We start from the raw sequence: 19,754 nt of genomic DNA on the forward strand, positions 1-19,754 counted from the left end.
ACAGTAACACAAACATCCTGTCTCCATCACTTCCCACTCTGTGGAGTCAAAACATATACCGTCATGTGATAGACAACAATCCCATGACTGCAATCATGGAGCAGGAATTCTAACAGAAGTGAAGGAAGGTGGAGCTTTTTTTGTGACTGAAAGATCCGGCTTCTAATCTCATGAAGGAATTTTACCAGGGCTCTCCAATTCCCCTTTGGGGAGGGGTTGCTGAAGTCATCTTGTTCCTGCCCGATCTGTGCTTTTTGCTACTTCTGCAAATGGTGCTTTGCTCAAAAGATGCTGGGCATTCAAGCCCTTCTGCCTCTGTGCCCCACAGCCAAGTTTCCATTCCTGGCAAATAAGCTTTGCACTTCCGCTTGTGCAACGGGGCTTCACACCCCCTCCTTCCCTCAAACACCCCCACGCCCCCCCCAATGGCTTGTGGGTAAGGGCGAACTCCCAGAATGGCACACAGGGGTAGGAGAGGGGGGAACCATTCCACCTGGCAAGCTCAAATGCTTAGGATTGCCTTGATGTCGTGCTGAATTCCTCCCTCTATCCTCCGATGTCACACTCACCTTTCTAAAACAATTGCCTAATCTAAGATAGAACCTGTGTATTACAAACTCTGTGTCCTTTTAAAAAATAGAATAAAATGCAAACAGTGGGGCTAAACTATCACAAATTGCACACACACACACACACACACACACACACACGTGTAGCATTTCTCTGCTGAGCCAAAGCACACAAGATAAGACCTGCTTTATTGCAGAGAATATTGTTTTATTATCACCGTGCTAATTTAACACCTGTTAACACTTGGCCCGATAAAGGCTACTCATATTTACATTCCGGAGTTTCCGCCCCAGTTTGTGTGTATGCATGTGTGCAATATACATATAAATCTTTTTCTCCGTAGAAACATACAAAGAACTTTGAACACAAATAAAATTCTGAACATAACCCAGAACATTTATTAATTTATTTCATGAAATTTATTCACTGCTCTATTGCTGTTGTTTTTTTTTTGTTTTGTTTTTCTTAAAGAATTCAAAGTGGCTTATGAAAAAGATAAAACAATAAAATCATCAATAAGGAATCAGGTAGGTAGTCGTGTTGGTCTGACACAGTCGAAATAAATTAAAAAATTGTCCAGTAGCACCTTAGAGACCAGCTATGTTTGTTCTGGGTATAAGCTTTCGTGTGCATACACACTTCTTCAGATACACTGAAACAGAATCTTAAGAAGGGTATCTGAAGAAGTGTGCATCCACTCTGGGCAGCTTCCAACATATATAAAAGCGTAATAAAACATTAAACATTTGAAAAAACCCTTCAGACAGCTTGAGAGTCAGATAACTCCATACCCTCAGGAGCGTCGCTAGAGGGGTGTGGGGGTGTGGTCCGCCCCAAGTGTCTTGCCTGGGGGGGGGGTGACAAAAGGTCAGGGTGAGAGAGGTAAGGACCCTCCCTCCCTGCTAGGAATCAATCAAGGGTTCTGTTCCTAGAATCATAGAGTCCTAGAGCTGGAAGGAACCCCAGGGTCACCTAATCCAGCCCCCTGCAGTACAGGAATCAGTTTCTTTGCTTTCTGCAGCCTCCAGTCCTCCAAGGAGAGCATTTTGTCTGGTTTCATTGTGATGTGGGAAAAGGGAAACGAAGGGATTAAGCAGGCACATGCACAAATATGCATGCCTGTTACTCTCTCGGAAACCCTTGGCATTCAGTGGGAAACAGGAAATCTGTGCAAAGCTTCGGGCGGCTACATTAGTCTTATAAGGTGCCAAATGATGGCAAGCTGCATTGGCAAGGAGGCTTTCTCATAAGTTCAGATTAATGCAAGGAAAGAAGCACATTTTCACCGCAGCGTGCTGCAATTTTATCATGCACACCAACAAACTGGGGGGAAAGGAACACAGTAGCTGCATATACAGGGATCTGGACTGGAAACATAAAGAAAAACAGTTTGAGGAGGCTGTGTGCTCCGTTAAGAGGTTGTTTATTGAAAGATGGGGGACAAATTAACCAATGGTTCGCTGAAAGGATTGGAATCAATTAACCCATGATTTATTCAAAGTGAGTTCCTCATTCTTCTTCCTGCTTGCAGAAACTTCTGCTGGGGTTTTTTCAGGATTCCACCTAATCTTACATCAGCGCACTTCAGAACATCAGAAAACAGGAAGTCGAATTCCGCCCCCCCCCCCATCACCCATCATCTCAGAAAGTCAGCGCTGTCTCTGGAGTGTTCAAGCAGAAGTTCTTTACTTTCAGTGCAAACTCAGGTGGTTTACCTACAGTTACCTTTACCTACAGTTATATACAAAAAACTCCCTCCCTTCCCCAAGACAAGGTCATTTCATCCCTGTTCGGGAGTAGTTTACCCCCTGAGTTTAACACAAAAAAACAGAAGATGAACTATCAACTTAATGTCCTGAGTCATAAAACAAAAAGGTGGGGGAGGAAATACAGAGGAAACTATCTCTGACAATTAGCCATGCTTGCTGGAAACACTCAACCAGTGAACTAGAGTACTCCTTTCCCACTGTCCTGGGATTAAACTCCAGTAGACATAATGGTAATGATCCCTGAGTAAACATGCAAAGCATTGTGTCATTAGAAGCCAAGCTTCGTGGAGAGCCTGCCCTAACTTAAAAAGGTAAAGGTAAAGGGACCCCTGACCATTAAGTCCAGTCGTGGATGACTCTGGGGTTGAGGCGCTCATTTCACTTTACTGGCCAAAAGAGCCAGCGTAGTTTCTGGGTCATGTGGCCAGCATGACTAAGCCGCTTCTGGCGAACCAGAGCAGCACACGGAAATGCTGTTTACCTTCCTGCCAGAGCGGTACCTATTTATCTACTTGCACTTTGACATGCTTTTGAACTGCTAGGTTGGCAGGAGCAGGGACTGAGCAACAGGAGCTTACCCCATCACGGGAATGCCGACCTTCTGATCAGCAAGCCCTAGGCTCTGTGGTTTAACCCACAGCGCCACCCACATCCCTTGCCCCAACTTAGTCATCCTTTTTTTTTATTTTTTTTTTATTAATTATTATTATTATTAAATAAGCAAGAATTTCAGATTCCCCAATCTTTCACGTAGTCAAACAGAAAACATAAAGAAAAACCACCTGAGCCAGGTTTATGTGCAGTTAATGAGTTGTTTATTGAAAGAAGGATTGAGAATTAACCCATGATTTGGTGAAAGGAGTGGAATCAATTAACCAGCAACTTCTGTGAAAGGAGTGGAGTGGCACATTCTTCCTGGTGATTGTAGAAAGGTCTGCCACTGGGTTTCTCAGGACTCTGCCATCTGACATCAGCGCACGCAGCACTTCAGAACTGCACGAAATGGGCAGTTGTTAAACACTTCTGTGAATACCAAGCCTTTGTGACATGAGAAGCCCCGGGGCAGGCAGTATCCATTGAAGCCTTGGCACAGGACCACCTTAAGTCGTTCAGAATCATCTGGCGGGGGCAACAGCCCAGGGTCTGCATATAAAAGAGGAAAGCAGAATTCGTGAAAATTCTTCAAGGGTCAATAGACATAGAAAAGAGCAAAGACCTCAGGAACTTAAGTTTATGCAAGGGGAGATCCTGGCTGGCAGAACATCATGATGGTGAAAGTAGTTCAGTTCCATTAGGGCAAACGGGGCACTCCCCACTCCCAAACCTCAGATTGCTTCCAGCCAGCTTCCATCTGCCTGCCTCCCCCCCCTTTTTTTTTTACAATTTTCTTTTGATTTTCAAAAGTTAATTACATATTTGGTTTCCCCCAATATTTTTTAAGAAATGTGAACTTCCCCACTAACCCTCCATGGTTTCCTTGTTTCCCCTTATCCTGCTGCAAATTACACCTAACATCCTTCCTCATACCCTATGTGGAGTTGGCAAGTTTGACAACAAGAATCAGAGACCAGGAGGAGTCTGTGATTAGAGAGGGGTGGAAGCTTTGTGGTATTTGAAGAAATGTAATAACAGACATGGGTGGTGCAAGGGATGCGGGTGGCGCTGTGGTCTAAGGCACTGAGCCTCTTGGGCTTGCCGATCAGAAGGTTGGCGGTTCAAATCCCCATGATGGGGTGAGCTCCCGTTGCTCGGTCCCAGCTCCTGCCAACCTAGCAGTTCAAAAGCATGCCAATAAGTGCAAGTAGATAAATAGGTACCGCTTCCCCGGGAAGGTAAACAGCGTTTCTGTGCACTGCTCTGGTTTCAGTGTTCCATTGCACCAGAAGCAGCTTGGTCATGCTGGCCACATGACCCAGAAAAACTGTCTGCAGAGCGGACAAATGCCGGCTCCCTCAGCCTGTAAAGTGAGATGAGTGCTGCAACCCCAGAGTCGTCTGAGACTGGAGCCGGCAGGAGTGATGGCACTAAGATTAGGGAAAGGGTTTGGGGGAGAGGGAGAGGGAGAGAGAGGACATGGAAATAGGGATGCCCTGCAAATTTGGATTCCAGTCTCAGCCACTGACACAAAGAAGCTCCTGACAGATTGCTTCTGAGGGATTCTGGGGGGGGGGGGGGGAAACAGCCCATCCCAACCGCTGAAGGAAGGTCAAGAAGAAAGTCCTAAAACACAAAGTCCCATCAAACTCAGTAAGAAGTAAATGCATCAGGAAGAGCTGGACAGTGAACCAGATTGCCCAGGTCCTTCCTATGAGACTGGAAAGTCCATGATAACTAAAGCTTGTAAGTCAAAAGAATTCTCTTTCTGCAATAATATGGCTGAGCTAACCTAGAGTTGTACTTCTAACCGTGATTCTAGGATTCCTCCACAAGCTGCAATATGAAAGAATGACCATTTTCAGCCCAACTTACCCTCTTTCAACTTCATTTCAGGGTCAAGAGGCTCCTTGGCTTCATCCTCGGAAGGTGGTTGGGGATTGGCCTGGACCTGGTAGACCAAGAAGGCAACAGCAAAGAGAACGTAGAGCATCTTCATGGTGGAAGATTGGCTGCAGTCGCAATGCTAATGGAAGGAAAAGGCTCAATGAAGAGAAGGGTGGAGAATCCATGGAAGCTTTGCTGGTATTTATACGGTTTATACCAGGAAAAGGGCAGAATGGTGTTAGAGACTGTTGCCAAATCAACTGTTGTCACTCAACAATCCAAATCATTTGAAATACTTTCATTTTGCGTTTTATGAAAAGTTTGTGGGCACTGAAATTCTGATTCTCCAAACTATTATTCTCTTTGTTGTCATCTCAGCTATGTGATTCTGTATCTATTGACTTAACAACACCCAAGCTTACAGAATACCTTACAGGCCTTACAGAATGCGGTCACATTCAATCAATCACTCTCTTTATTATTGTCAATGACAGATATTCAGAAAGAAACATGTGATGTAACCCAATCCTGCACTGTAGGGGTTTGGCCTAAATGACTCTTGGGGTCCCTTCCAACTTTACAATTCTATGATTCATGTGTGTGTCTGGTGTGTGTGTGTGTATTTTTTATTTTATTTTTGCAGAGGACACCAACGACCATAACATCCTTCTGGATCGTCTAGAGGGGCTGGGAGCACTGTTATACAGTGGTTCTGCTCCTTCCTCCTGGACCGTGCTCAGAAAGTGGTGGTGGGGTATGAGTGTTCAGACCCCTGGGCTCTCACTTGTGGGGTGCCTCAGGGTTCCATCCTCTCCCCCATGCTTTTCAACATTTACATACAGCCACTGGGAGAGATCATCAGGGGGTTTGGGCTGGGTTTCATCAGTATGCAGATGATACCCAGCTCTACCTGTCTTTCAAATCAGAACCAGTGAAAGCGGTGAAGGTCCTGTGTGAGTGTCTGGAGGCGGATGGAGGATAGATGGCGGCTAACAGATTGAGGTTGAATCCTGACAAGACAGAAGTACTGTTTTGGGGGGACAGAAGGCGGGCAGGTGTGGAGGACTCCCTGGTCCTGAATGGAGTAACTGTGGCCCTGAAGGACCAGGTGCACAGCCTGGGAGTCATTCTGGACTCACAGCTGTCCCTGGAGGCACCAATTAATTCTTTGTCCAGGGCAGCTGTCTACCAGCTTCACCTGGTACGCAGGCTGAGACCCTACCTGCCCTCAGACTGTCTCACCAGAGTGGTACATGCTCTAGTTATCTCTCGCTTGGACTACTGCAATGCACTCTATGTGGGGCTACCTTTGAAGGTGACCGAGAAACTACAACTAATCCAGAATGCGGCAGCTAGACTGGTGATTTGGAGTGGCAGCCGAGACAACATAGCATTGGTCTTGAAAGACCTACACTGGCTCCCAGTACATTTCCAAGCACAATTCAAAGCGTTGGTGCTGACCTTTAAAGCCCTAAATGGCCTCAGTCCAGTATACCTGAAGGACCTGGCTAGGTGAGGGCGAGAGAGGTAAGGAGCCTCCCTCCCTGCCAGGAATCAATCAAGGGTTATATTCCTAGAATCATAGTAATCTAGCCCCCTGCAGTACAGGAATCAGTTGCTTTGCTTTCCACAGCATCCAGTCCTGGAAGGAGAGCATTTCATCTGGTTTCATTGTGATGTGGGAAATGGAAAACGAAGGGATTAAGCAGGCAGATGCACACATAAGCATGCCTGTTACTTTCTCGGAAACCCTTGGCATTCAGTGGGAAACCGGATATCTGTGCAAAGCTTTAGGAGGCTATGTTAGCCTTATAAGATGCCAAATGATGCCAAGCTGCATTGGCAAGGAGGCTTTCTCATAATTTCAGATTATTGCAAGGAAAGAAGCACATTTTCACCACAGCGTGGTGCAATTTTATCGTGCCCATCAACAAACTGGGGGAAAGGAGCATAGTAGCTGCATATACAGGGATCTAGACTGGAAATGTGGGACACGGGTGGCGCTGTGGGTTAAACCACAGAGCCTAGGGCTTGCCGATCAGAAGATCGGCGGTTCGAATCCCCGTGACGGGTTGAGCTCCCATTGCTCAGTCCCTGCTCCTGCCAACCTAGCAGTTCAAAAGCACTTCAAAGTGCAAGTAGATAAATAGGTACTGCTCCGGCGGGAAGGTAAATGGCGTTTCCGTGTGCTGTTCTGGTTTGCCAGAAGCGGCTTAGTCATGCTGGCCACATGACCCGGAAGCTGTATGCCGGCTCCCTTGGCCAATAAAGCAAGATGAGCGCCTCAACCCCAGAGTCGGCCACGACTGGACCTAATGGTCAGGGGTCCCTTTACCTTTACCTTTTAGACTGGAAACATAAAGAAAAACAATTTGAGGAGGCTGTGTGAATAGGTTGTTTATTGAAAGATGAAAGATGCTGAAAGGATTGGAATCAATTAACCCATGATTTATTCAGAGTGAGTTCCTCATTCTTCCTCGTGCTTGCAGAAACTTCTGCCGGGGGTTTCCCGGGATTCCACCTTCCCTTGCATCAGCGCACGCAGCACTTCAGAACATCAGAAAACGGGCAGTCGTTCCATGGTTCCTTGAACGCCAAGCCATTGTGACACTGGAAGTCACGTGGCAGGCAATAGCCATCATTGTCAGAGCACAGAACCACCTGAAACCGTGAAGAATCCTTTGGTTCTGGGTTCAGCCCAGGGCCTGCATATAAAAAGAAAGAAAGGGCAGCATTCTTCAAAATATTTGAAGAGCTCTCGAAGAGCAAAGGACTTCTTGAAGGGCAGATTTCAGTAGAAAATACATATGATTTTCGTACACATCATTGAGCTGGGAACCACCTTGCAAAATTCACAGAAGGGGCGAATTTCAAACAATGGCTGGAGTGCAAACTGAATAGAATCTCTCCCTCATTCTTATTACCAGATAAATGGCTGCAGGGCTGCAGCATTAAGCACACAAATTCCCAGAGAGAAATATGAAGGTGCAGATGCACGAAAAGCATGCCTCTTTGAACATCTTACTTCAGGTATAGGCAAACTCAGCCCTCCAGAAGTTATGGGACTATAATTCCCATCATCCCTGACCAGTGGTCCTGCTAGCTAGGGATGATGGGAGTTGTAGTCCCAAAACATCGGGAGGGCCGAGTTTGCCTATGCCTGTCTTACGTCTTACAGAAGATAACATTGAGGGTAACTTAAGCAGAAAATGTTTTCAGCAATTCCCCACCTCCCAAAAAAGGAATGGGGAGGGTGAGTTTTAAGCCGTGCCCTAAAGTAGCCTCGAGCAATTTGCACTCCAGGGGCCTCAGAAACTGGCAGGGGAGGAGTGAAACAAACAAATGGTGGAGGAGATAAAGAGAGAAGGGGTGGGAGATAGAGAAAAGGGGGTCACAGAGAGAGGGAATGCTTCACTCACTTTTGAGTCTATTCTCAGCCACTGCCACAATGCAACTTCTGACAGATTGCCCCTAAAGGAATCTGGGGGAAAAACTTCCCACCCCGGCCATTGAAGGAAAATCAGGGGAAAGGTTCTAAAACACAAAGTCCTGTCCAGCTCAGTAAATAATGAACCTGAATGCATTCCCTCATCCCAGTATGAGCTGGGCAATGAACCAGTTTGCCTAGGTCCTTCCTGCGAGGCTGGAAAGTCCATGGCAGCTAGAGCTTGTAAGTCTCAAGAATTCTCTTTATGCAACCCCATTGCTGAGCTAACCTAGGGTTGCACATCCAAGTGGGATTGTAGAATTCTTTCTCACCTCTCAATAACTACAGGGGGTTAATTTATTAATTAAATTAGTCCATCACGTCATCTTGCTTGGGACAACCCAAGGCAACTTACAACCAAACTAACAGACAATGAACCCCACATAGATACATTGAAATGTTGTTCTTCAGCCCAACTTACCATCATCTTTATAAGCACGAGACTCGAGAAACTCCTTGGCTTCCCCTTCAACCTTGGAGGGTGGTTTGGGATTGGACCGAACCTGGAAGACCAAGAAGGCAACAGTAAAGAGAACATAAAGCGTCTTCATGGTTGAAGATTTGCTGCACCCTCAATACTAATGGAAGGAAAAGGCTCAATAAAGAGAAGGATGAAGAACCTCTGGAAGCATTGCTGGTATTTATACAGTTTATACCAGGAAACGGAGAGAATGATGTTCTGAGATTGCTGCCAACATCAAATATCCATTGTCAACTATTGGTTGAAACCACCTGAAATTATTTCACTTTACAGTTAATCCAACAATTGCTGGGATTAGCATTCTGCTTCTTTCAAATGCTGATTCTCTGTTCTCACCTTAGCAAGGCAATTCAGCATCAATTGACTCACCAGTACCTGAACTGCGGACATCTTTCAGAAGGCACTTCAAATGTTTTTTGTTGAAACCGGGGAAGCTGGCGAGAGCAAGGTGGGGCTTTTGTAATCAGTGGAGCTGGGGGTGTTAGAATGAATGCATTGTTTCCTGCTATAAGCCTTGCACCATATAATCATTGCATCGGTCTGACAGCTAAAGATGCAGGGATCAAGCTTCAACCAATTTCCCCCCTGAGAAACTGCAAAACACTGGGGGACATGCTTTCAGGGCCAACTCTACCATTGGACAGCACAGGGCAGCTGCCTCTGTTGTCAGGGGAGAGACAGCAGCAGTCTAAGTTAGCCTCATGCTTAGTGTGGTCCCAACACCAGTGTTAAGTAAGATTCAAGTGCTAGTCCTGTAAGATTCTGCATGTAGTATGGAAAGGACACCAGCCTGTCCATTGCAGCAGGCAGTAACATGGCCTCAGCTGCCCCTGAGAGCTATGTTCTGTCCTCACATAAGCTAATAACAGCTGGCCAATGAATGAACCAAGAAGCTGGACAGATCCATGTTAGGTACATTTTATGAGTCTATAAATTCCTGTCAATGTATTGCCAGAACCTAGCTTACCCAGAGATGGGTGAATCTGTCCGTTCTGGTTTTTCTCCTCCTCCTCTTCTTCTTTTTCTTTTCCAAAACTTGAATGAAGTTCTGCACTTTCCCATATCAGTTTGTGAAATGGCAAGTCCTCCTGAAAATTCATCAGCATCTTGCTACAAATTTATCCCAATGCACATGTATTTCGATGCAATTTTGCCCAATGCACACATTTTTGGCAAGCCATTTCCCCAAAGATAATGCAGTTTCATATATTAACAATATATGCATCCCTGTGCACATTTTACCCTGGTATATGCATTTTGGGTACATTTTGCTTAGCTGAAGAACTGCATTGCAAAATGCAGACAAGTGTTGCTTTTGAGGGATGGCCGTGGTTCAGCTAATATATTGCCTCAGAAAGTGCAACGTTGGTAGATTTGCCTTTAGATGTGAACTGAATCAACTTTCTCCCCCATCTCTACCAACAGCCCTCCTTCTAAATTTGATTCCTTCTAGGATTTTTACACCCCCCACGGTTCCTAACTGAAAAACACTCCTTTTCTTTTTGTTCTGAAAGAACCCCTCAGCTTAAGATCTGCTTGATAAGCAGCACACTCAGCCTCGGAATCTGTGCTGTTTTTTCAGTCTGCCTGCAGACGACAAATCTAGCCTGGCTGGGCTATGGAGAACCAAGAAGAGGACTATACAGTAAAGACAAGGTGAAGGGCCTTCATACTCAAAGGTAAGCTGCATATGTCCACAATTTCTGATGGAAGTAAAGAACCCAAGAGGTGCTCATAACTTCTGGAAAGGTGTGCAGAGTCCCTGGTATTTATTCAAATATTTATTTATTTTCTTCTGGCAAAAAATTAGGAGCAGGATTGAGTCAACTCTGTGCCAATGCTCTTGAAGGGCAGCTCTCAATGCCCACTCAGAAGCTCTTGAAATGCTTTTGACTGAAGATTTACCCAACTTTAGGAAGACAGGCAGCTTCCTTGTAAAAGGCTTTTTGCCTATCTAGCCCAATATGGTCTACTCTGACTGGCAACAGCTCTCTCCAGAGCTTCAGGCGGAGAAGGGTTTTTCCCGTCAGCTCTTACCTGAGGGACGAAAACAGCTCCCTTTCTACCATTTCAACTACATGCATACTTTTGCACACCTCTACTGAGTCCCCCAAATTTTTCTAAGCTGAATAGCCCCCAAATGTGGCAAAAAAATTCTCAAAAGGGATTTGCTCCAACCATTCGATCTATTAGGTCTTTCCTTTTCTGCACCTTTTGGATGTTTCTTGTGGTGGGGGTATTTTGTTGCAGTATACACAGACAAGACGTATTCTTCTGTCTCCTGCATGTGAAACTTCTTCTTTTTTAAAGTTGGGTTTTATATACAAGAATAATGCTATACAAACAAGTATACCACGTTTTCTCATGTCATTTGCATATCACAAAAGTAGCATTAAAAATGTGGGAAAATATCTGCAACACATGTTTCATTATTAGTGGTCAATGGATAAGTTCTTGGTTTATGAATTGGTTTAAGCTGTTAGGAAGAAGAAGAAGAGAGAAAAGAAAAAGAAAGAAAAAAGGGGGAGTGGCAGGTGAGGTGGTTATGCTTCTATTATTCTACTTAGTGTGTGTGAGGGGCTGCGTCAGCGTTACTTGTATGAGTTTTCTTACTATTCACTTCTTGTATTTCCTTGGTGGTGAGAGAGGTTGGGTGTGGCTTAGGGTGTGCTTAGTTGTCTTTGGTCGGTTGTAGTGAGAGTTGCTTTTGTGTGAGAGTGGGGTGCGAGTGTGTATTTTTGAATCAGGTTAGGCAGATTGATTCGTATACTGTTGGGGGATTCTTGTTGTTGTCTTGTTGGGCTGTGTATGTGAGAAAGGGGAACCAAACTGGGGTGAAGACATCTTCTTCTATTTGTCCGGGTGTCAGTTTCCCTGTTTCCCATGCTATTTGATACCAGTTGCATGTGAAACTTCTTAAACCAACTCAAGACCATGTGAAAGTGAAGTCATAATTTATCAGAGAATGCCACCCCCATCACCCATCATCTCAGAAAGTCAGCGCTGTCTCTGGAGTGTGCAAGCAGAAGTTCTTTACTTTCAGTGCAAACTCAGTTGGTTAGAGCCTGGTGTTGATAATGTCAAGGTTGCAGCTTTGATCCCCGTAATGGAGAGCGGCTTATCATGGTAAGGGGGTGGACTAGATGATCTTCAGGGTCCCTTCCAACTCTATAGTTATATAGGGACATGGGTGGCATTGTGGTCTAAACCACTGAGCCTCTTGGGTTTTCTGATCGGAGGGTCAGTGTTTCAAATCCCCGTGATGGAGTGAGCTCCCATTGCTCTGTCCCAGCTCCTGCCAACCTAGCAGTACAAAAAGCATGCCAGTGCAAGTAGATAAATAGGTACCGCTCGGGCCGGAAGGTAAATGGCATTTCCTTGTGCTCTGGCACTTGTCACAGTCCTCCGTGCACCAGAAGCGGTTTAGTCCTGATGGCCACATGACCCAGAAAGCTGTCTGTGGACAAACGCCGGCTCCCTCGGCCTGAAAGCGAGATGAGTGCCCCAACCCCTTTGACTGGTCTTGACTGCCCCTAGTCACCTTTGACTGGACTTAACCGTCCAGGGGTCCTTTTCCTTTACCTACAGTTATATATAAAAATCTCCCTCCCTTCCTTCAAAAAGGTCATTTCATCTAAAACCTCCATGTTTGGGAGTAGTTTACCTCCTGAGTTTAACACAAAAAACAGAAGATGAACTATCAACTTAATGGCCTGAGTCATAAAAGAGAAAGGTGGGGGAGGAAATACAGATGAAACTATCTCTGACCATTAGCCATGCCGGCTGGAAACACACAACCAATGAACTAGAGTACTCCTTTCCCACTGTCCTGGGAGTAAACTCCAGTAGACATAATGGCAATGATCCCTGAGTAAACATGCAAAGCGTTGTGTCATTAGAAGCCCAGCTTCGTAGAGAGCCTGCCCTAACTTAAAAAGGTAAAGGTAAAGGGACCCCTGACCATTAAGTCCAGTCGTGGATGACTCTGGGGTTGAGGCGCTCATCTCACTTTACTGGCCGAGGGGGCCGATGTACAGCTTCCAGCATGACTAAGACGCTTCTGGTGAACCAGAGCAGTGCACGGAAACACCGTTTACCTTCCTGCCAGAATAGTACCTATTTATCTACTTGCACTTCGTGCTTTTGAACTGCTAGGTTGGCAAGAGCAGGGACCGAGCAATGGGAGCTCACCCCGTCGTAGGGATTCAAACTGCCGACCTTCTGATCAGCAAGCCTAGGCTCTGTGGTTTAACCCACAGCCCCACCCACATCCCTTGCCCCAACTTAGCCATCCTTTAAAATTATTATTATTATTATTATTATTATTATTATTAAATAATCAAGGATTTCAGATTCCCCAATCTTTCATGTAGGTAAACAGAAAACATAAAGAAAAACCACCTGAGCCGGGTTTATGTGCAGTTAATGAGTCGTTTATTGAAAAAAGGAGAGAGAATTAACCCATGATTTGGTGAAAGGAGTGGAATCAATTAACCAGCAACTTCTGCAAAAGGAGTGGAGTGGCACATTCATCCTGGTGATTGTAGAAAGGTCTACCACTGGGTTTCTCAGAACTCTGCCATCTGACATCAGCGCACACAGCACTTCAGATCTGCAGGAAACGGGCAGTTGTTATACGGTTCTTTGAATACCAATAAACTGTGACATAAGAAGCCCCGGGGCAGGCAGTATCCATCGCCGCCTTTGCACCGGATCGCCGTAAGTTTTGCAGAATCGTCTGGCGGGAGCATCAGCCCAGGGTCTGCATATAAAAGAGAAAAGCAACATTCATGAAAATACTTCAAGGGTCAATAGGCATAGAAAAGAGCAAAGATACCTCAAAACTTCAAATACCACAAAGCTTCCACCCCTCTCTAATCACAGACTCCTTCTGGTCTCTGATTCTTGTTGTCAAACTTGCCAACTCCACATAGCCTGTCAGTTTATTCAACCAATCTTCCTTGGTTGGTTTATCTTTATCTTTCCACTTTCGTGACTTTTTTTTTGCCTGCCTTCTTATTTCAAACTACTTGTTGCTTTCCTCCTCCTGTAGCCCCTGTAGAACTCAACAGAGGGAACGAGGGGGACAAGACCAGAATTTGTTGGTTTGGTTTGGCTTTGACTTTGGCTCCAACCACTGTTGGGTTTCTTGCCTTCTGCCCTATCAGTTCTAGTGGGTGCCAACCACCATTGGAGCAGTTCAATCAATATTCTACTGGCTTTGTTAATATTTCTTTTGGAGGGGGGGTGTTTGCTTCCTTTTAATGTTACATGCCCTTGCTGGTGTCAACTATTTGGTTCTAGAATCTGTAGGACTTATACATTTTACATCTATTTTATACCTATTTGTATTTTTATATTTTGCCTTTGGTCATTATGAAAACGGTGAATAAGGCATTATAACGGTGAATAAGGCATCCCATTAAATAAATTATGCCCATATGGAATGCAGTTTTGCTATAAACATGACATACTTTCCCCTATTAGATGCATCTTTGTAAACATTATTTGTCTAGGAGAACCACCTTGAAAGATTCATAGTAGGCTGAAGTTCAAATGATGGATGCGTTTCAATTTGCAGATAAAGAAAATAATAGAATCATAGAATCATAGAGTTGGAATAGACCACAAGTGCCATCGAGTCCAACCCCCTGCCAAGCAGGAAACACCATCAGAGCACTCCTGATGCTAATAAGCACATGCAGGATCAGACCAGAGGCCCAACTAGTCCAGCATCCTGTTCTCACAGTGATCATAGGTCCCTCTCAGGAACTAGGGCAGGAGTGATGGCACTAAGATTAGGGAAAGGATTTGGGGGAGAGGGAGAGGGAGGACATGGAAAAAGGGATGCCTTGCAAATTTGGATTCCAGTCTCAGCCACTGCCACAAAGAAGCTCCTGATAGATTGCTTCTGAAGGATTCGGGGGGGGGGGGGGACAGCCCATCCCAACCTCTGAAGGAAAGTCAGGAAGAAAGTCCCATGAAACTCAGTAAGAAGTAAATGCATCAGGAAGAGCTGGACATTGAAGCAGATTGCCCAGGTCCTTCCTATGAGGTTGAAAAGTCCATGATAACTAAAGCTTGTAAGTCAAAAGAATTCTCTTTCTGCAATAATATGGCTGAGCTAACCTAGAGTTGTACTTCTAACCGTGATTCTAGGATTCCTCCACAAGCTGCAATATGAAAGAATGACCATTTTCAGTCCAACTTACCCTCTTTCAGCTTCATTTCAGGGTCAAGAGGCTCCTTGGCTTCATCCTCGGAAGGTGGTTGGGGATTGGCCTGGACCTGGTAGACCAAGAAGGCAACAGCAAAGAGAACGTAGAGCATCTTCATGGTGGAAGATTGGCTGCAGTCGCAATGCTAATGGAAGGAAAAGGCTCAATGAAGAGAAGGGTGGAGAATCTATGGAAGCTTTGCTGGTATTTATACGGTTTATACCAGGAAAAGGGCAGAATGGTGTTAGGTTTCTGAGACTGTTGCCAAAAACAACTGCTGTCACTCAAGAATCCAAATCATTTGAAATACTTTCACTTTGCATTTTATGAAATGTTTTTGGGCACTGAAGTTCTGATTCTCCAAACTATTATTCTCTTTGTTGTCATCTCAGCTATGTGATTCTTTGTCTATTCACTTAACAACACCCAAGCTATTGATACCTTACAGAATGTAGCCTGATTCAATCAATCACGCTCTTTATTATTGTCAATGACAGATATTCAGAAAGAAACATGTCATTTAACCCAATTCTGCATTGCAGGGGATTGGAGTAGATGACTCTTGGGGTCCCTTCCAACTTTACAATTCTATTATTTGTGTGTGTGTGTGTGTGTGTGTGTGTGTTAAAATAAATTATTTGCAGAGGACACCATCAACCATAACATCCTTCTGGACCATCTAGAGGGGCTGGGAACTGGGGGCATTGTCATAAAGTGGTTCTGCTCCTTCCTCTTGGACCGTGTTCAGAAAGTGGTGTTGGGGGATGAGTGTTCAGACCCCTGCACTCTCACTTGTGGGGTGCCTCAGGGTTCCGTCCTCTCCCCCATGCTTTTCAACATTTACATGCAGCCACTGGGAGAGATCATCAGGGGGTTTGGGCTGGGTGTTCATCAGTATGCAGATGATACCCAGCTCTACTTCTCTTTCAAATCAGAACCAGTGAAAGCGGTGAAGGTCCTGTGTGAGTGTCTGGAGGCGGTTGGAGGATGGATGGCAGCTAACAGATTGAGGTTAAATCCTGACAAGACAGAAGTACTGTTTTGGGGGGACAGGAGGCGGGCAGGTGTGGAGGACTCCCTTGTCCTGAATGGAGTAACTGTGGCCCTGAAGGACCAGGTGCGCAGCCTGGAGTCACTGGACTCACAGCTGTCCATGGAGCCACAGGTCAATTCTGTGTCCAGGGCAGCTGTTTACCAGGTCCATCGGATACGCAGGCTGAGACCCTACCTGCCTGCAGACTGTCTCACCAGAGTGGTGCATGCTCAGGTTATCTCTCACTTGGACTACTGCAATACACTCTATGTGGGGCTACCTTTGAAGGTGACCGAGAAACCACAACTAATCCAGAATGCGGCAGCTAGACAGGTGACTTGGAGAGGCCTCCGAGACCACATAGCATCGGTCTTGAAAGACCTACACTAGCTTCCAGTACATTTCCAAGCACAATTCAAAGCATTGTTGCTGACCTTTAAGCCCTAAACGGCCTCGGTCCAGTATACCTGAAGGAGCGTCTCCACCCCCAACGTTTTGCCTGGACACTGAGGTCCAGTGCTGAGGGCCTTCTGGCGGTTCCCTCACTGCGAGAAGCCAAGTTACAGGGAACCAGGCAGAGGGCCTTCTCGGTAGTAGCACCCGCCCTGTGGAATGCCCTCCCGCCAGATGTCAAAGAGAAAAACAACTACCAGACTTTTAGAAGACATCTGAAGGCAGCCCTCTTTAGGGAAGCTTTTAATGTTTAATAGATTATTGTATTTTAATATTCTGTTGGAAGCCGCCCAGAGTGGCTGGGGAAATCCAGCCAGATGGGTTGGGTATAAATATTATTATTATTATTATTATTATTATTATTATTATTATTATTATTAACAAAATGGAATGGGGAGAAAAACCCTTCCCCTCCTGAGACTATGGAGGGAGCTGCTACCAGTCAGAGTAGATGGGGGGGGGGGGGAGCCTTTTACAAGGAAGCTTCCAGTCTTCCTAAAGTAAACTGTAAGCCAAAAGCATTTCAAGAGCTTCTGAGTGGGCAACTTGAGCTGCCCTTCAAGAACGATGACATAGAATTGACTCAATCCTGTTACTAATTTCTTGGTGTTTAGCCAGAAGAGGGGGAAAAATTGAATAAATAGTAAGATCTCTGTACACCTTTCCAGAAGTTCCAGAAACTCTCGGGCTCTTTACTTCCACCAGAAATTGGGGACACAGCTCAATCTTGAGTATGAAGACCCTTCACTTCATCTTTGTAGTCCTCTTCTTGGTTCTCAGTAGCCAAGCCAGGCTACATCTGTGGTCTACAGGCAAACTGAAGGACAGCAAGGATCCTGAGACTGAGCGTGCTGCTTATCAGGCAGATGGTAAGCTGCGGGGTTCTTTCAGAACAACAACAACAAAAAGAGTGTATTTCACTCAGGAACTGTGGGTCCCATGTTGGGTGAAAGATTTGTGCATTGCAGGGGTTGGACTAAATGACCTTTGGGTCCCTTGCAACTCGACAATTCTATGATTCTACGATTCTGTGATCCCATCAGGAGATATGATCTGCGTGATATCAGCATTGGACATTAATGTGGCAACACCTATGCTTTGGACTCCCCTTCCATTAAATTATATATGCAACAGGCAACTTTTTCATTGTTCTGTTGGCACCTGTTGAAAATATTCCATTTCCAACAAGACTTCTTGAATGGATGGATGATAGATAGATGATAGATAGATAGATAGATAGATAGATAGATAGATAGATAGATAGAGATAGATAGATAGATGATAGATAGATAGATAGATGATAGATAGATAGATAGATAGATAGGTAGGTAGGTAGATAGATAGATGATAGATAGATGATAGATAGATGATAGATGATAGATAGATGATAGATAGATAGATAGATAGATAGATAGATAGATAGATAGAGATGATAGATAGATGATAGATAGATAGATAGATAGATAGAGAGAGAGAGAGAGAGAGAGAGATAGATGATAGATAGATGATAGATAGATGATACGTTAAATTTTGATTGATTTCATATATGTTTTGTGGATTCAGGTAGGTAGCCGTGTTGGTCTGACACAGTCAAAATAAATAAAAGTACTTAATTTGTTCCGGAGGTTCGTTCTTAACCTGAAACAGTTCTTAACTTGAAGCACCACTTTAGCTAATGGGGCCTCCTGCTGTTGCTGTGCCACCAGAGCACGATTTCTGTTCTCATCCTGAAGCAAAGTTCTTAACCCGAGGTACTATTTCTGGGTTAGCAGAGTGTGTAACCTGAAGCAGCTGTAACCCGAGGTACCAGTGTATATAGACGGAGGGTGGGGTGGGGGTTTTCTCAGAAGGGTAGTGGGAGATGGGTTATTGACTCAATGGGTATGGTACACCTGTTGACGACTGCTAATGACTGCATATGTTTTGTTGTATGACTGCATATGTTTTGCTGCATATATGTTTTGTTGTAGTCATTGCAAGGGATTCAACTCATGAGTCCCACCAAAGCACTTCCTCTCCTCTCCTCCACTGTGTGTCCCTTGCATGTTCCCAACACTATCATTATTGCCTTTTTTCCCCTTTCCAGCAGAGAATGGGCAGGCAGTTGCACCACCACAGGACGGGAAAATCTCTTGCCTCTGGCCTTGGGGATACTGCTTACTGCGGAAGCTCCGGTGTGCCTCAGGCTTTGTGATGAAGGAGAGATTCAACAACTGCCCAAATACCCGCACCCTGAAGTGCTGCGTTCTGTGAAAAACTGGGATGAAGTTGCAAAATACCCCGAGAGAATTAAATTAATTAAATTAATCAGTTTGATGTTGTTGATTTGTTGTGCCTGGTTCCTGACACCAGTCCCCTCTTTTAATTTGTGTAATCTGTTTACGTTGTGCTGGATCTTTTGAAGCAAGGTTGAATGGTCAACTTCCAGGGATGGTTTATCTGTGATTCCCGCATTGCAGAGGACTAAACTGGATGACCCCTGGCTTTCCTTCCAACACTACGGTTTTGTGATTCTTCCATTAGGGCCTGATTGATAAATTTGGACAGGAACTCAACAGGCTTGCTGAATTGAAACATTTGTACGTTCAAGTTGATCACTTGTTACATGGTACAACATCCTTTTTTTAAGTCAAACTTACAATCAAGCCACTGCAAAATAAGGAAGCTGGTTTAAATTCCGTTACAAGCCAGTTGCAAGTGACCAAGAATTCCCTTGTGGGCTGCAGGTACGGGGAGGGGATGTTCAAAAAGTTTTGATAGATGTTGCTGAGACTGCAAAAGAACTAGAAATGCTTCCAAACTAATACCGTCCAACTTTTTCTGACCCCAAACCAGGATGCAAGTCTTCCGGGACATACTCCTGGACAAGTCACATGACCCACGCCTCACACTCACCCCCCCCAAAAAAAGTGTTTTTGGGGGTTGAGAACGCAGCATGCGAGAGCATGGCACCCAAAATGGCCACATGAAAAAATGGGATGTCCCTTTTTTCTGGGGTGCTTGGGAGGTATGCAAACTTTGAGAAAAAGCAAGTTAGAAAAAAGGCAAATGAAATTGTAGTTTGAGTATGTGGCCTGAGAAGAGGCACCACGAGTTCCAAAGCAAAAATTCGAAATAAGTTTCTACTATGCTGTCTTAGACACGGTCATACAATCAGTTGAAGAGAGATTCCAACAGCTACAACTATACAATGGCCTGTTTGGCCACCTGTGTGATATACAGAGCATCAACAGAAAAATCTGCTGAAGATGTACGTACTTAA

The 19,754-nt window shown here is 44.9% G+C and overlaps 4 long non-coding RNA genes across 4 annotated transcripts; 1 reads left to right on the plus strand and 3 right to left on the minus strand.

Annotated features, from left to right (window-relative positions):
- Positions 1–3,131: 3,131 nt before the first annotated feature.
- LOC308472546 lies at positions 3,132–5,140 on the minus strand. Its single transcript, XR_013983573.1, has 2 exons — positions 4,809–5,140; positions 3,132–3,482 (listed from the first exon to the last, which is right to left on the minus strand). It is a non-coding gene; the product is annotated as an uncharacterized lncRNA (long non-coding RNA).
- Positions 5,141–7,201: 2,061 nt separating this feature from the next.
- Positions 7,202–8,921, minus strand: LOC308472991. Its single transcript, XR_013983855.1, has 2 exons — positions 8,729–8,921; positions 7,202–7,525 (listed from the first exon to the last, which is right to left on the minus strand). It is a non-coding gene; the product is annotated as an uncharacterized lncRNA (long non-coding RNA).
- Positions 8,922–13,199: 4,278 nt separating this feature from the next.
- LOC308473160 lies at positions 13,200–15,704 on the minus strand. Its single transcript, XR_013983959.1, has 2 exons — positions 15,001–15,704; positions 13,200–13,550 (listed from the first exon to the last, which is right to left on the minus strand). It is a non-coding gene; the product is annotated as an uncharacterized lncRNA (long non-coding RNA).
- A 1,229-nt stretch (positions 15,705–16,933) lies between these two features.
- LOC308472573 lies at positions 16,934–18,799 on the plus strand. The gene is made up of 2 exons (XR_013983585.1): positions 16,934–17,361; positions 18,579–18,799. It is a non-coding gene; the product is annotated as an uncharacterized lncRNA (long non-coding RNA).
- The last annotated feature ends 955 nt before the right edge of the window (positions 18,800–19,754 follow it).

Source organism: Podarcis pityusensis (genome assembly GCF_964106645.2).
Source record: "Podarcis pityusensis genome assembly, chromosome: 3".
NCBI classification, from domain to species: domain Eukaryota; kingdom Metazoa; phylum Chordata; class Lepidosauria; order Squamata; family Lacertidae; genus Podarcis; species Podarcis pityusensis.